The sequence below is a fragment of the Panulirus ornatus genome, chromosome 58 (genome assembly GCF_036320965.1).
Source record: "Panulirus ornatus isolate Po-2019 chromosome 58, ASM3632096v1, whole genome shotgun sequence".
Classification (NCBI taxonomy): Eukaryota; Metazoa; Arthropoda; class Malacostraca; order Decapoda; family Palinuridae; genus Panulirus; species Panulirus ornatus.
The window spans coordinates 14,858,078-14,874,718 of record NC_092281.1 but is presented as its reverse complement, the minus strand read 5'-3'; the positions used below and the strand labels follow the sequence as shown (position 1 = coordinate 14,874,718).

General features: G+C 46.0%; 1 protein-coding gene across 2 annotated transcripts in view; it reads left to right on the top strand.

The window, feature by feature from the left end:
- Positions 1-1,173: 1,173 nt before the first annotated feature.
- The window catches only part of unc-5, a 568,549-nt gene continuing 553,081 nt past the window's right edge, over positions 1,174-16,641 (top strand). The window contains exon 1 of one of the 2 annotated variants that reach the window (XM_071695362.1): positions 1,174-1,525. The gene's annotated coding sequence lies outside the window, so the exon portion shown is untranslated. The remainder of the gene's footprint in view (positions 1,526-16,641) is intronic. The other variant, XM_071695363.1, reaches the window with a different exon arrangement.

Below are 16,641 nucleotides of genomic sequence, written 5' to 3'. Positions count from 1 at the left end.
ATATGGCGCAGGTTTTATGGATATAGCATGGATGGTGTGTCATGCTCCGACAGCTCCAAGCCTGGCACGGGCTCTTATCAATGACAGTCTGTTCTCTGGTGTGCCATTACTGGCAAAGGTCGAGTGAAATTGGGTATTTAAGTGGATTTATGTGTGTTGTGTGTGTGTGTGTGGGGGGGAGGGATTTAAAGTCCAGGAGCAGGGATGGTACAGATCGCATGGTAGGGTACACATGGGAAGTGGTTACTGGCGTAGACGCACCGTCGTTCATCGTCGCACACTTTGGCTCAAGGAATTTGCCTCCTCTAGCTAGACCAGGCGACGCCGTCTTCCTCCCTCCTCCCATCACGAAAAACTGCAGTTGCCATAATGTTCGGGCGGTATACACACCCATTTCTCACACGCACCACCTCAAGTTACGCACACGAAATCGTCCTTTTTTTCTGACGCAAGGAAAACAAAACAAAAGGTTGTAAAGCTACGTTATGTGTGTGTGAGGAATATTGGTGTTACTGTATGACTTTTTAAGGGAACCATACGGGTTGATTTACCAGCTCAGGGACAGAAATCGTTTACCTAGAGCTGATGATATTAGCAGAGGTAGAAAATATTGAAGTCAAAGCTTATTATTTACGACTTGCGTGTCCGCTGTTGGCGTACTTAATGCTTTTATGACAATGGTGACGTACCAGGCCCGATATGTATGTATGACTGTGGCGCAAAAAACGTGCACAAGAATATACCGTATTCCCATATTCAGGTATACAGTAACGGGTGTAACGAAACTTTTTCGACGGATTTCTCCAAAGCTTCCTTTTCATGAAGAGCGTAACGATGAGTTTCGGGCATTGGAGGATATATACAACCATACCCTTCGACTCCTGCAACTCTACTAACTTCATGTTGAGTAGAGAATTTCGGGTCCACGAGATGTACGCCACTGCCCGGCCAGACGTAGGAATATAAACCTCCCTCTCACCAAAGAAACTTTTTAAAGAGAAACATCGTACATCATTTTCTTCTGTGTGCGTAAACTAGTCAGCAGGCCATATTTGAGGAAGGTGAAATGCATGAAACATATATTTTCAGCATAGGAGAATTCAACGCATGACCCGTAGATCTCGTGGTAGTAGTGTCTCGGTATGGCGATGCCGCGACAACCCCCTCAGCGTTAGTGTTCATTTGCTAGTGGTAGGGAGGAGTTCAGACTGTCTCACTGAGATCGCTCCCCCTCTCGACACCAACCTTCAACCACGTGTACCGAATTGTTTACAAAGTTTGTGCCCTGCGTAAAACATTGATTTTTTTTTTTACAATACATCTGGATGCTGATCGATCCGTAATACAAACGGCATCTATAATAGACAGTTACTCGAATTTTAAACTTAGTGAGAGTGTTAGTGAAACAGGTCTTTGACTGTTTTGGAGTGGTTGATACACGATTAATACAAGGCGAATTTTTATCGTGGATTGTACCCGCTGCCGTCACTACCCAGCGATTTCATTTCTCCACCTTCTCTATGATGTGAGTACCATTGGTCCAGTCAACTGTTTCACTCATTTGTACCCATCTGCTACTCAGGTTTTAAAGAGGGTGTCATCGGATATTACACCAGATATTCCCGAAACCAACCTGAGCTGGGTTGAAATAATTTAATAGCTGGGAAGACACGAGTTATAAAACTCAGAAACTGAGGGTATGGTTTTTAGTCATGAATCTCTTATATATATATATATATATATATATATATATATATATATATATATATATATATATATATATATATATATCAGCGAAAAGTGTTGTGTGAAAGTTGCAAATAATTTGCAGATCAGCGTATGACTACATGACTTATGTATCCGATTGCGATTACTTTCTGAAGATATGATTATAGAAATTTAACAACGTTTTTCAATACAATTTAGATTACTTTCATGTTGTAATAAACTACTTCTGACGTAGAGGAAAAACAAAACCCCCAATCTGCTTAATATGAATTCTGTTTACTATTTAGGTAACACTTGGGCCTTTGTGTTTCATTGGAATAAATAATTACGATGTAGAGCTGCTTATTCATCATTTAACATTGTACCACATAATCATAAGCTTCTTAAAAGTTATTCTCTTTTAAGTTGCTGCGATTAGGGCGTAACACTTTTCCAGCAGTCTTAAATAAGCGCTCTAACAGCAGCCGATGAAACAGGTACTCGTGGATCAAGGTGACTGTTGCTCGCTCCTTGCACAAGTGAAGGCTACCACTTCAGTGTTGTATTGAAGGTCATGATCGACATTATTTACGTTTTCCCAAACTGTCTTCCTTTCCATTGCTTATATATTCAAAAGTATATCATAAGGAAATCGCAAACGTCATTATTTCATCCATTTGTAGTAAACAGTTACTAATTACATGCAATTGTATCATAATGACCAATCGATGATAGGTAGTTACTACTACTAGTACCATCCCTGGTTATTGTAAATGAAGACCCTTATAACTCGAGTGGAGGTGGTCTAAAACGAACTAGGTAGTTGGGTGATATGAGTGGTTTAGAACTAGCAAACTGCTGACATGATAAGTGTCTGGCTCATAATGCATTTAGAAGCTTTGGAATTCTTGAATGGGGTTTGAAGTATGATGTGTCGAATGATTGCATTTGATTATCCCGCGTCATTAGGTGTTTAAAGTTCGAAAACCCTTGAACCAAATGGTGTTAGACTGGAAATAATTTAGCAGCTGTGGGGAGACGAGGGGTAGAACTCACACAGACGAGAATATTGATTTAGCAAGTTTCAACACTACAGAGTTCTTTTATATGTGATGTTAATTTCATTTTCCTGAACGAAGTTGGATTATTGTATTTTATGTATGTGATGTATAGAATTGGTTCCAGTTCTCATGGATTACGACTTTCTCCGATGTAAACAGTGGAGGTTAATTACGATGGTTAGGAAGTTTTTGTTGACTTTCTTTTTTTATTACGTTGGCGAAGTGACATACTGCGTTCGTTTTGCGAGCTAAGCTTTCTTAATGTCGTCTCGAAACGGAGAAAGTGAAATGTATATTGTGTTGAGGAATTATCGTAATCACGGCTGTGATTTACGTTTCGGGCGTCACTTCGTGCATTGACACTTTCTTTTTTGTGTGTTTTTATTGAATTATGCAGAAATTGTTGCAGTCGAGATTCACAGCGATTTTTAGTTTCAATGAAATTATGTGCAGAAAGAGTTAGTTTAGGTTATTTTTTAAAGGGGTTATCTTGATTCTAAGTGAAATTAGCCAACTAAACGTAACCTTATTACTTTTTCTCTTACGGTGTAGCAGGAGTTCCTTATTCGAACACCTGAATGAAATTTTCTGATATCGATGGCTTAAATTCGATAAATCCAAGAGTAGATTTTGCGTAAGATAAACTTTGTTATAGCATTGATGGTATCAGGCGTAACGACTGTAGGGTAAGTGACGTAGCAATGAGTCCAAGCAGTAGATCAAAGTGTTACGGTGGAAACTGTGCGGTTGGCGGTCATATAAAGTCGTTAGGGGAGTTGGTGTAAGTGGCGCTTGGATTGTTAGCATGTCAGGGTAATTGTGACGGGTGGTCCCCTCAAGGTAACTGGGACTTATGTGTTGTGTCGTATTTTGTTGTATATCACAACCTCGCACACACACACACACACACACACACACACACACACACACACACACACTGGGTCTCGTGCTAGGTGCTGCGTTTTTGAGTGGCTGACCTGACAACTGTGGGTCATGATAACCAGCTTGATGATGGCCATGTCTCGTAAATTTACCTCCTGGAGCGTTTAACGCAGGAGAGAATATATTCTCATGCCGTGGACGTTATTGAATTACGGCGACTTACCACGTTCCTGGGTGTGTGTATATCTAACCACTAAAGAGTTCTGGAAAGTGATACTAATGGAATAAAATGGATATTTGAATGCCAGATCGTAAAATCTGTGTCTAATTTTCCCTGTGCAAAGGTATTGCTGTCACCAGAGCTGGTGTGTAGATCACGTGATTATATACCTGCTATAATTTTGGCTTCGTATACCGTTGATACTTTATTTTCAATTAATTTCTTACATGCGTTCGTTCTTTACATATTGGAATGTCTCTATGAAATATGCACACATTAGTGTGAGCTTTCCAGGGGGAAAAACCTGCTCTTGGTTGAAAAACTACCAGTTAGGAGCACACACACACGAAGTTGACATCCTCGTTAAAGAATTTTTTTTTTTTATTAATGCTTCACCGAAACTATCTCGAATTCAATGAGAGAGAGACCGGCAGTGTAAAAGATCTCGATTTAAATTTTGTACTTATCTTGTTTACAGTGTCCCTGGAAATGCTGTTAAAATACATGCTTTTTTTTTTTGGGGGGGGGCAAAGATTTATAATGGAGGGAATGTTTATCTTAGACGTATTTGTCAAACAATAGGATTATTTTCTTTGTGTTGCATTATGTTACAGGATTCTCATAGTATTACCTCGGGTCATGTTATCTTTAATACAGTTTGGGAGATATTTTTTTCGCTTTAGTCGTTCTAACGAAAAAAAAAAAAAAGTTTAGCTTGTGATAATATCATTGTTGTCCAAGAATGATCGTGGTGATAATCCTAGCCATGGAGGAAGGGATGTGTACTCCTAGTTTGTCTCTGTAGATGTGGTGTGACGAGGGGTGATATATATATATGTATGTTTTGGCGAGATGTCGTCAGAAAGTAAACTGCAGAGACTCAGCAGATAAGGCTATATATAAGATGATTCATGTTCTCTGTAGAATACTTGAATCTAGAGTGTGGTTGTGTCTGGATGGGCAGAGATGTTTTCATACTATATATATAATGATACAGCAGGTTAAGGAAACTATTATGTTCTAGTCTGCAGATGTTCAACATGCTCTCGTGGGAATATTGTAATTGTTTTTTCGTCTTTCGCCGTTTTAAGCCGTGTAGGGAAAATCGTCTTACCACAATTCTTTGATCCCAAAGTCTAGAAAGTGAAAATATGTTAGGGGTGGCTTCCCTAACACCCCACTCCCCTCCCCTTGCTCTCGCCCTTCTTAGTCGCTTCCTCCGACACGCATGAGATACATGGGCAGTATTCTTTTTCCTCTGTCCCTAGGGATTTACAGTATTAATTTTCAGCTGAAATCGGTATGTTCTGGTGAGTTACTCGAGGGTGAGTACGTTTCGCCATGCTGAAGTTATTATTTCGGTTAGGCAAGGCGAAGTGTGAATTTAGTTACATGTGATTTCCTTGGCTCTGGTCACTTTAGGTGAATTCTTTTAGTATAGGTCATGCTCAGCGTGATGTTTGTTAAATCATACCCAGAATTAACTTGATTTAGTTTCGACCTGTTACTTTACGTTTTCTGTAAAGTATCAGAGCGTATCATCTCCCTCCTCCGTTCAGGTGATTCGACCTCAAAGTCGTCCCGTCAGTCCCGGAGTTGTTAAGTTTCTGTTTGATTTCGGAGTCGAAGATCTTGCCAGTCTTGAAAATAAATCTTAAAGGTGTGATGCTCACACGCCTGTGTCATTACGGAAGTACTACGATCGTATTCGACGCTTCTCCCTGGCGTGCCAAGAGCTTGATTTTGCCGGATTCTGGAGGTGTCATTCCTTTGGGGTACCTCATCCTTAACCTAACCCTAACCTACCCAAGAATAGTCAGGGTTACATAACCTCACCTCACCTGACCTCTTGCTCCTTTAGAACGAAGGTGCATTGGTTCCTAGACCTCGGTATTTTGAATTATATATATTAGTAAACCCTTGAAGACCCGATTTTAGCAGAAAGGTAAAATAACTAGTGGGACCTCAGACCTCCCTCACCTTTCTGTAAAAGCCTTGGGGTGGGGGGGTAAGGGAGAGGGTGGTGTCATTATCCCCTTTACCCCTGTTGTTCGACGGGTTACTGAGGTTGGGGAGGGTCGTTGGTCGGGCACCAGGGGTAGGGGGCTGGTCACTGTACAGCACAATAAATCTCTTTTTCTTCCCTCTTCCTTTCTTAACATAGAAGGGAATAATAGTTGACCGTGAGAAAATTGGAGTGTAATTTATGGGTATAGTGGTAGTTTTTACATATATTTTTTTGTCATTGTTGTTGGTGTAATTATGTGTTAATTGGTTATGTTTTATTGTTGAAGAATACGGATGGATTGGCTGAGCGTCTGTTTATGTGTGGCCATTGTAGCTGCTGCAGAAGAAACACTCTTAAGCCGTGCGACTCCGCTCTTTCAGCAGGCTGCCAATTATACAGTACTGAGGATACATGTAATTGTTTAATACACGAGTCATAAATTAAGGCGAATTTATCAGGTACGGGAAAAAAAAAGTCGCTTTTGATCCAACGTTCGAGAGTTGTGTTTGTAGTATGTTCTGTGCCAGCGTCGGCCACCCCATGGTGTTGTGTGCAGTTTTGTATTTGTAGCGCCAAGTCTTCGCTTCATCGGCAAAAGCAAACTGGGCTGAGAGTGCCTGGCGGGTACTGTTATGGGTGACTGTGTGTATTTTTTTTTTTTTTCTTGCCACAGCTCTGGAGATCTTCAAAGACCGCGATATTAAGTTCCACCGCGAGTAACTATTTTTGCCCGGTGGGAGTACGTGAGTGTGCTGTTTGGTGGTGGTGGTGGTGGTGGTGAGCCTGTCTGGGATACTGAATATTCAGCGCAGGCGGTTGGGGTGGTGCTCTCTCTCTCTCTCTCTCTCTCTCTCTCTCTCTCTCTCTCTCTCTCTCTCTCTCTCTCTCTCTCTCTCTCTCTCTCTCTCTCTCTCCCTGTTTCCCCGTTTTCTTCTGCGTTTCGTCTCCCCGTGTCGCAGTGGGGGCAGACTAATCTACATTCCAATCAGGGTCTTCAACACATCCCACCTGGCTGTAAATGTATCCAGTATGTCCCGTATCTGGACCACTCGATCTCAAATGCAATGTTTTTTTTTGTTTTTTTTTTCGTCCAACCTGTTTCTGGCATTTCCACACCAGCCTGGATTCTGGTCCATTGTCGCGCAAGATCGACCTAACCTTTAGTTTATCTGAGAACGCTTTTTATTCATGCCCGAGGAGGGTTTCAACTTTTTTTTTTTTTTGCCCGGTACTGCTAAGCTATTTCAGTTCTCTCTAAAACTCTTATTCGTGGTTACTTTAGGGGAATCGTGATGTTTATTGTGTAGTTCTCCATTTCCATTTTCTCCGTCTTATTTGTTACTGTTTACTCTCCTCCTGTTCCGTCTTGTTTGTTACTGTTTACTCTCCTCCTGTTCCGTCTTACTTGTTACTGTTTACTCTCCTCCTGTCTCCATCCTTGGTTGAACTCGGGGGGAAGCAGTTGCTCTTCATTCCTTATAAACCTTGGCCTCGGTCGTCTGTTTTATCTGTGTCCAGATCAAGCCATTTCCATCTGCTTCCCCCATTTATCCAAACCCTCTCCCGGTCTCGCGAGGTGAGACCTCGGTCTCCCTACGGCCCATTGTCTCGCCTGGCTCGTACCGTAATTCAGTCTCCAGGTGTACATGACTGCCTGTCCTACCTGACCAGCCCTGAGGTAGAGGGCAAAGGGTACCCGTCGAGAGAGAGAGAGAGAGAGAGAGAGAGAGAGAGAGAGAGAGAGAGAGAGAGAGAGAGAGAGAGAGAGAGAGAGAGAATCTGTGATTATGGACGAGAGGGAAAGAGAGAGAGGGGGGGTATTGGGCAAGTAGGTAAGGAGATATGGGTGCGAGGGAGAGAGAAGGTTGTGTGGCTCAGGTAGTAAGGGAGGAGGAATGGGGAAGATATGAGAAAGGTGTTGGTTATGTATGGGTAAATCTTATGGTGCCATCTGGAATTCGCGATATTTTCCCTCTCTCTCTCTCTCTCTCTCTCTCTCTCTCTCTCTCTCTCTCTCTCTCTCTCTCTCTATATATATATATATATATATATATATATATATATATATATATATATATATATACTCTTCAGTGTGAGGTGGTCACCATTGATGGTGATGATGGAGTAGTCTGGTCTTGACACGTCCCACACACTAGTCACACGACATTCACTGCTGTGTGACGGTTGAGGTCAGGTACCGCGGTCTTCACGCTCATGAAACACGTCTCATGAAAAGTTAGGGGAAGTGTTTGTCTTGGGTTAGACGGCTCGGTTTCGTTCAGCATTCCTGGTGTGACCTCATGATGTGTGTGTGTGTGTGTGAGTGTAGTCAGCAGCGAGAGGGTTGGGTAGTGAGAGGCTCCCCGCCCCTGTTCTTAAAACAGATGAACCATCTGCCCCCGAGGAAGGTCCCTTCACACAGAGACACTTTGTATACGGAAGCTTACAGAAAGAGTTTAATTTTATACAGTGAATTGTAACAACTGATATTTTAGTTCGTGCAGTTGATACCCAATGTTTCTCGACGGTTTAAACGTGCAGTCAGGACTCAAGCAAATCATCCTCCTCTTCAATTTTTTTTTTCCTCGAAATTTTCTTCGATTTTTGATACATTTCTTTGTTCGTGGTTCAGGATGTGGATGGCTACCCACCTGTGGCAACTGCTGCTGGAAAAGTTTGAAGTTTTTTTTTTTTTTTGTAAAGACGTTGGCTTTCCTGAAATAGGATCCTGTCATAGATCGTGTTAAATGAGGGACCTCGTCAGATACGAGTGCAGGGTTATAGTAATGGCTCTTTGCTTCTCAATAACGTTTTCGTGAGCCTGATGCAGTAAGCTATTGCTGCTGGCTGGCAGCTGACGCAGCCGTCGGGCCAATTTGGCTGACTTTAGCATTTCATTAGAGCACAACATCTTGTACGGTTACATCGCTGGGTCTGTCTGGAGTGACATGTTTGTGGTGTTTCTCGTGTGTTAAGGGTTCCCGAGGGAAGGGGTCTGGGCGGGGTCTCTCCCACACCAGACCCCCCTTTGTGTGTCTCGCTGCTCAAGTGACGCCGTCCACTTCGGGGCTTCACTCACTCGTGGCACCACTGTGTCGTTTGCTCTTGGCACACCGGATGAAGGAGAGAGAGAGAGAGAGAGAGAGAGAGAGAGAGAGAGAGAGAGAGAGAGAGAGAGAGAGAGAGAGAGAGAGAGAGAGCGGATACACATGACTCGGTGCATAGAGATTTTGTGTCTCCCAAAGTTGATGAGGTTTACCCATTTCGCACACACACACACACACACACACACACACACACACACACACACACACACACTGCTCGTAAGGCGGAATCAAGAGTTGGATTACCTGCCGATCATATTAACGCGTTGTCACAAGCATGATGCAGTGGTCTGATTGGCACGTCAACGTTAGTTGAAGAACTGTAGTTCACACGTGGTTAAGTGTAGCGTGTGCAGTATGCGTAGTGACGGTGCTGTGGCTGAGGGAACGGAAGCTGTGGTCCCACTCCGTGACTTCATAGGCTAAGCCAGATGACCGCGGCCAGAAGAAGCGACTTCTGGTTGGACCACACGCCTGAGGCGCCCCCCACGCGCGCCCACGCCATCCCACAGTTTGTGTCAGAACCCCTTCCCCTCCCCCTCCACCCTCCCCTTCATGCCCAGAGTTAGTGCCCTTCACTGATAAGACCTGCCCCTCCTGCACCACCCACCCACCCTCCCTCCCTCCCTTACGCCCACAACAGTCCCCTCTATACCCAGACCTTCGGTCCCCCCTGGACTACCATTTCCCCAGAGCCCTAGTGAGGGCTTCCCACGCCCACAGTCAGGACGGTTGACGGGGATATCTGGGAACCATCAGTGTGTGGGGGGGAAAGGCAGGGGAGAGGGAGGAGGGAGGCCGCCACACACAACACATGATATACTGGGGATAATTGTACGTAATACCCCCCCACCCCACACACCGCTACCCCCACCCACACACACACCCACCCATGCCAGCAGTCCAGCCCTGACTGTTTTGTAGAGACCGCCGATTTGGGCGATATAAAAACGCATATATGTATATATATATTTTTTTTCATTTAATTACAGGGCCAGATAGGATGTGTGTATGTTTTTCAAATCAGCTCTTTTCTCTCCAGTTCGTTATGGGCGTTTGATTTGTTGGTGAAAATGTTCCACTGGCTTATTGTATTTGTTTGTTGTTGTTTGTTTTTTTTTACTTCATTGTGAGTGAATCTAGATGTAAAGTTTCGTGTTTCAGATAATTGTTTATGAGGGCATTTTTTTTTTTATGCTGGTGTAATTCAATGAATGGCTTATGTACGTGGCTATTATTCATCACGGTGTATGTATGTATGGACGTACGTATGCTGCTGTGCCAGTACGTATGCCAGTGGTAGAACTTTTCTTGTTTAGCGCTTCATAAGATAAATCTCTTCTTGGTAATTCACAAACTGTTAGAGTCTTGATGCAACAATCTGGCTGTGTGCTGAAAAAAAAAAACCCAGCCAGAATGGTCAAACGAGTGCGAAGATGATTCCCTGCTGGGAGGGACAGACTGGGTAGTGGATGCATCATAAGGTCACTGACGAGCAGAGATATTGTAGAAAACATTGTGGGAAAATGATAGGTGTCGGGGGTCCACGGCATTTCCGCTTACGCTCATGGATATAAATAAGGATCAACATAGAAAGACTTATATAAAAGCTCATAGGTGATATTTCCTTAGTTTTAAAGTACATATTTCTGACTAATCGTCTATAGACAAAACATTTAAGTGATAACTTGAGGGAGGGTTATACGGCGAGGGGCAGGTGGTGGGGGGGCAAGAATGGAGCGTACAGTGGTTACAATGCATCGACCAAGGGGGACTGGCGGCAGGTGTGCCTGAATGGACCCAGGTTCCCATTCCTCCCGTTAGGAAGGAAGGAATGGCATGGAATGGCATTGGAATCATGCAGATCAAGTACCTAACATGAGATGGACATGTACAGAGTACCAGGGTTCGTGTGGGCACTGATACAAACATTAGACTTGGAAGTGAAGACAAACTTGGTATACAGTATACAGTATACAGTGGTTTAAAAGGATTTTTTTTTGGTACAGCATATACATTATTTATAAAAGATACAATAGTGTCATGACAGGTAGGTCTGGGTAGGCCCATGGACCCAGGGGGATGGGTCCTTATTCCGTCATGGCAAGCACAATCGTGACGTCATAACATGTGCAGTGTACAGGGGGTCCAAGCAGGATGTTTACTGTACGTCGAACACAAGTTGATAGCTTGCTGGAATGTTTACCCGACCAGCCAGCTTCATATAACAAACTCAGACTTGCAGAAGCAAACAGCTTGGCAGACAGGGGATCTCACCAGATGAAACCTTGTCGCCCACTGGGCCATGTGGACATAGAGGTGTTAGTTTTAAGGCTTCATGTACAAGGTATTTTCAGTGATAAGTGTGCGTGAAGACAGTCCAGCCTCCCCCGAAGGTTATAAGGAGTGGTTGGTATACCATCACCTCACGGCTTCACCAGGCGTAGAGAGGGAACAAACAAGTGAACACGGGTGGTGGTGTACAGCTAGGGAACACTCGCTCGAACGATCGGGTTGGCTGGCTGATCCAGCTTAGCGGACTGGAGTTTTTGCAGTAAGGGGGAGGGGAGGTGTGATCAGACAGAGAGCCGGGCAAAGTGAAATTAGTGTTAGTTAATGTGACAGTAATTGCATATCGTGGAATGTACAGGTACAGAGCACAAGATACGAAACCCATAAACGTTGTCTCAAAGCCAGGATGAACTCCAGTTCATAAATGTTACGGTGATACCTGATATTCGTGCGATACACTGTGATAAGAATCTCGTAAAGATTCATTCATTACGGTACGTGTTGTTGGTGGTCAATAAGAACATATTTCTTGAACATATGGCCGACGGTCTAGCGAGGTAAACACACACACACACACACACACACACACACACACACACACACACACACACACACACACGGTAATCGACGACTGACCCCGTAAGACCTTCATCTCGAGAGGTTGAAGGTTGAGGTCGCGTGACCTGCGTGTGGTTGTTGACGGTCCGCACCCCTTCCTCCTCCCCTCCCCGGCCGCCCCTCCGAGCCCTGGAGCCGCTGGGGTCACCCACGTCCCCAGGCTGTGGGCCGCCACCGCTCTGGCAAGTTTCTGCACTGGTTAGTGGGAGCCGTGCAACACTTGGCCGGGAGCGTAGCACCGCTGTCCGTGGGGAGTGGGTGGTGGACGTCGAGGCCAGGGTGGAGGAACCAGGGGTACCAGACCATCCTGGTGGTAGACTTCAAGCATCAAACAGCCTGGCTGATGAAGCCCTCGCCTAGGGGACTTGGCTACAGATGGAGCTTTAGGGGTGAAAGACAACGAACCAGCGTAAGGAAAGGTAAGGTGAGGTAAGGCTTGAGCTGCACTCTCCTGCTGGGGTTGTGGAGAGTAGGTCATGTGACTTAGTTCATTCTGAAGTTGCTGTAGTACAGGTGAGAGACGAGGGATGCACATGGTTGAGAGACGTGCACAGTGGCGGCCCATCCTCCAGCGGAGACAAGTCTCCCCTTCAAACACGCTGGGTCTGCCGTGGATGGCCTCTGTACAGGTCTGTGCTATGAACCTAATAGGTCAGCGCCCGCTGGGCCCGTCGTGGCTGACCGGCGCACGTAATTACGTGGCTGTACGCGGGTAATTGCGATAACCACTGCAAAAGATCCTGTTTTCTGAGGTTTCCTGTGCGGTAGGTTGTCTTTATCCCATTGTTGCTTCCCTTGTCTGGCAGCATTTGTAGAGGGAGGAGCTTATACACGAGTCCTAAGCTCATCATGACGATGGTAAGTGAAATCCATCACAGCTGCTGCTCCCAGAGCTTCCCTCCCTCCATGGTTTTACCAGCACAGGGTCTTGGGGAGGGGGAACCTCGTCGCCCAGCCTTGGCATGTGTCCAGCCTGGCATAGTGTGACCCCCTGATCCACCGTGCTGTTGCTACTCCCGAGCCGTAATTGTCTGCATGAGTCACCGTCGGCGGGCGTCGCGGCCCAGGGTGCTCTCCGAGTCATCTTGATTAACTCCCAGTATCTGCGCCGAACCGTACTAAATTTTAAATAACAGTGGCGCGCGGGACTGAAAAGACTGCGGGCTAATTGAGGAGCCTGGCAACGGTGTGGGGTGGGTAAGTGGGTGGTGGTGTGAGGTGCGAGGTGCCCCACATGGAAATGCCTCAGTAAAGACGTCTTTCCACTACGGTTCATGTCTCCTGCCTGCAGGTGACGTGGAGTATCGGGTAACAGGTATGCTTGTGGCTTGCCTTTGATGCCTGAGACTTGCCGTGAGGGGAGAGTTTCAGAAGGTTTCCGTGGCTCAGGTATCCGCCATCAGGGAGTTGTATATAAGGGTTTCTCACGTACCTTCGTGCCTCATTGTGTGTTCGAATCACCCAGCACGACGTATGACCCACTAGACCGTTGATGTAAGAGTTCTACGGTTATGATTATACAGAAACAAATTGTTCATATCCAGGTTCGAATAGTTACAGGTAAATTATCAGGTGTGTGTGTGTGTGTGTGTGTGTGTGTGTGTGTGTGTGTGTGTGAACATAGTTCACGGGGAGGGTAGAGTTTAGGATCGTGGATTGTATCCCGTACTCTTTCCATGTTCACGCTCATGCTGACAGGAAAACACAGTATCTGGCATCCGGTGATTTGGAGGGGAAGAGAGAGAGAGAGAGAGAGAGAGAGAGAGAGAGAGAGAGAGAGAGAGAGAGAGAGAGAGAGAGAGAGGGGGGGGTATTCTGGTTTCTCTCCAGACGTAGGTAGCGGGATCATATTAGCAGAGTCACTCACATAAAGCAGAGGCAGAGAGCGCGTTATGACTGTAACTTCTCATTCGTCTCCGGTTAAGTCAAAAGTGTATCTCAGGTGGAGCAGACGGCACGACGCCCCGAGGCGACGGGCAGTGGCAGGATAAGAGGCTGTGGCATGACCGGGCCCCCGCTGGCGGACCCCAGGATTGTGGGCGGACAGCCTTTCTCCTCCTGGGTGGCGGCGATGACCTATTATATAACCAGGGATGACTTAGGATGACTTCCCAGAACGAGCAGTTGTGCGCACAGGTGATTCGGTGTTGTGGCCAGGAGGGTCATTGGCTTACGCACCTGTGCTGTCTCGCATGTTCCATGAGAATCACCGCGTAGGCCTACTTATGGCCGTCTGTTATTAAGCAAACACCGGGTAATACCAGGGGAGCATTTGGTCCAGCAATTTGGGCTACCGTATAAAAGTGAGCCGTCATTAAGGAGGTCCCCGTCCCCACCATACGTGGCCAGCGGAGCGAGGTTCCTGCAGAAGTCGAGGTCGGCGCAGCGGGGGGGGATGTGCCTTCGTCGTCAGGTCATTCAGTTCCTCTGCCGCTTCAGCCTCCACTTCCTCTGCCTGCGGTAATTACCTTCGCTCTTCCTTCCTTGCCCCCCTCATTTTACCTCCATCTCTCTTCCAAACGGTGTGTCCTTATCGTGTGTAGTTTCATTCCCGTTTTTGTTCCTTTCAGACTCATTTTCGCTTTCGTGTTTGTTCTATATTTTGCCCCTGCTAGTCTCTCCTGTCGTCTTTTTTCATTGTGGATGTGATTCGCTGTCTCATCCTCAAGTCACTGCTGATCCGTTGTTCATTTCAGTGTCGTGGATTCCATGTCTTCTGTCCTTCACCCTTACTTTGGGCTTAACGTTGGCAGGAAATCGAACCGTTATGAATCATGGAAAATGGGAATACTGGACTCAACGGATGATATTGCCTTCTCAGTGTGTTTCTTTCAGTAGGTAGTGACAGAATAGGTATTTATCAGTTAAAAAGTCCATTATAGATAACCTTACCATAGGCACGATGCCACGTAACCTTTCCTGTCCCCCTGCTAACCCTGTGATACGGTATTTTTAGTAAGTCTGACCTAAAGTCCAGGGAGGTACGCATTAGAAGGTAAACAACAACCCCCCCTCCCCCCAAGCAGAAGCGTATTACCTGGTCAATTCCGTATGCAGATATGACCACGTAAACACCAGGTAAACCGTTGGTCTGTCCCTCGCCAAAAACAGTCCGTATCGACCGAGGACATTCAGTTTTTTTCCCCAGCATTTGTCAGGACTTGTAAACCAAGCTGCATGAGTCTAGAGTTTTTTTTAGCCTGGTGCGCGGTAATGGGATGCTGTGGCCCTCAGTCGCGCATACGTGGCACGGTACGGGTTGGTTTGGTAACACCGGAGAGAAATTTTTGCCCGATTATTGCTCGTAGTTCAAAGGTCTCACTATTATATTACGAATGTTTTACCCGGTTGCATGTTGAACAGATGCGACCCAAAGGGATTTGCCCGAATACTTTTGCCATTGTCATCTCTGCTTTTGGGAGGCTTTACTGTGCACACTCGAGCCGAGTGTCTGGTTCCAGGAAGGGGATTATCCCGGTGCGCATGTTTGGGTAACAGATGGGAGGAGATGTTCCTTTGATAATACAGATGCAGCGGATCATGGATCCCTCCAGAATGGGAGACCACGTCAAGTTTAATTGGTATGATTCATAGTGTTCATGACTGGGTTATCCCGTGGGTCGTGATCTCTGAGAATGTCTCATAGTTTTTTCCTTTACCGTTGTCGAACCCATCCCTCTCCAGGTTATCGTGCTTAATCTGGTAATGTCTAGAACCCCGGATATTATGTCTTATTTATAAGGATATTAGCTTGGGATAAATGTCTTGTAGTAATTACCTTAAACGCTTCCTCATAGGACGAGCCCGAGCCTGGGAATGCTATTAAACGAAGATGAGCCAGGAGCTTCCCACGACATGACCCCCCCCCCTCGTCACCAAGTGCAGGAAATGACTCTCAAAATATAGGTCTGCTCAAGCTCTCGGTCCCTATGGTGGCGACGGGTCGTGGGATACAATCCCGTCCCGTCCCTTCCTCTCAGGGATTATACTCTTGTTTTAATGGCACATTAGCGAGTTGTTAACAGTGATACTGGCTCGTCTTTAACCTTCGTTTCTCACGCGCTGGAACTGACCTCAACCTGGGCTCTTACGTGGCCTCGTTTTCTCTCCCATAGGCAAGAAGAAAGGGCTGAGTCTGTGGCCAGTTGACGTGGTTTGTGTATGACTGAGTGTTCTTGTGTTGCCGTGTAATATGAATCGCTGACGAGAGAAAAGCTCAAATATCTTTTCTGTTTTGGAAGTCTTACTGGAAGTGCATTAGTGTGTTTGTCTCAGACCTGGACTCATGGTTCGTCCTTTGCGTTGCTGTGTGTGTTTGTCCCGTGTCTCTGCAGGGGTCCTGGTGGCCTTGTTCATTCGTCAGTGTGTCGTGTGGGACTGGGACACACCACGCCGGGCCGTCGTCTTCGAAGTTCTCACGGAAGTTGGGTCTACGTAGAGGAGGGGGGGGATTAGAAGGGAGGTAGGCAAGCACAGCTCCCTCCTCCTGCCCCAGGTATAGAATCCTCCTCCCCTTCCCTCACTCCCCCAGCAGCAAATACCGGAGGTGTCCTGTTTTACCCTTCATAATTTGGAGATCGATTGTGGGCGTCAAGGATCCCCGCGTCGACCCTCCGGCGCCCCAGTTACGACCGTGGCGTGCATTTTACGAGTCATAACTCTGTAATCACATTTGTCAAAAGTATTCGCAGTGTCGGGGCGTGTTAGTGTTCCTCCCTGTCCACTAAGAGGATGGATTATTATGAATAG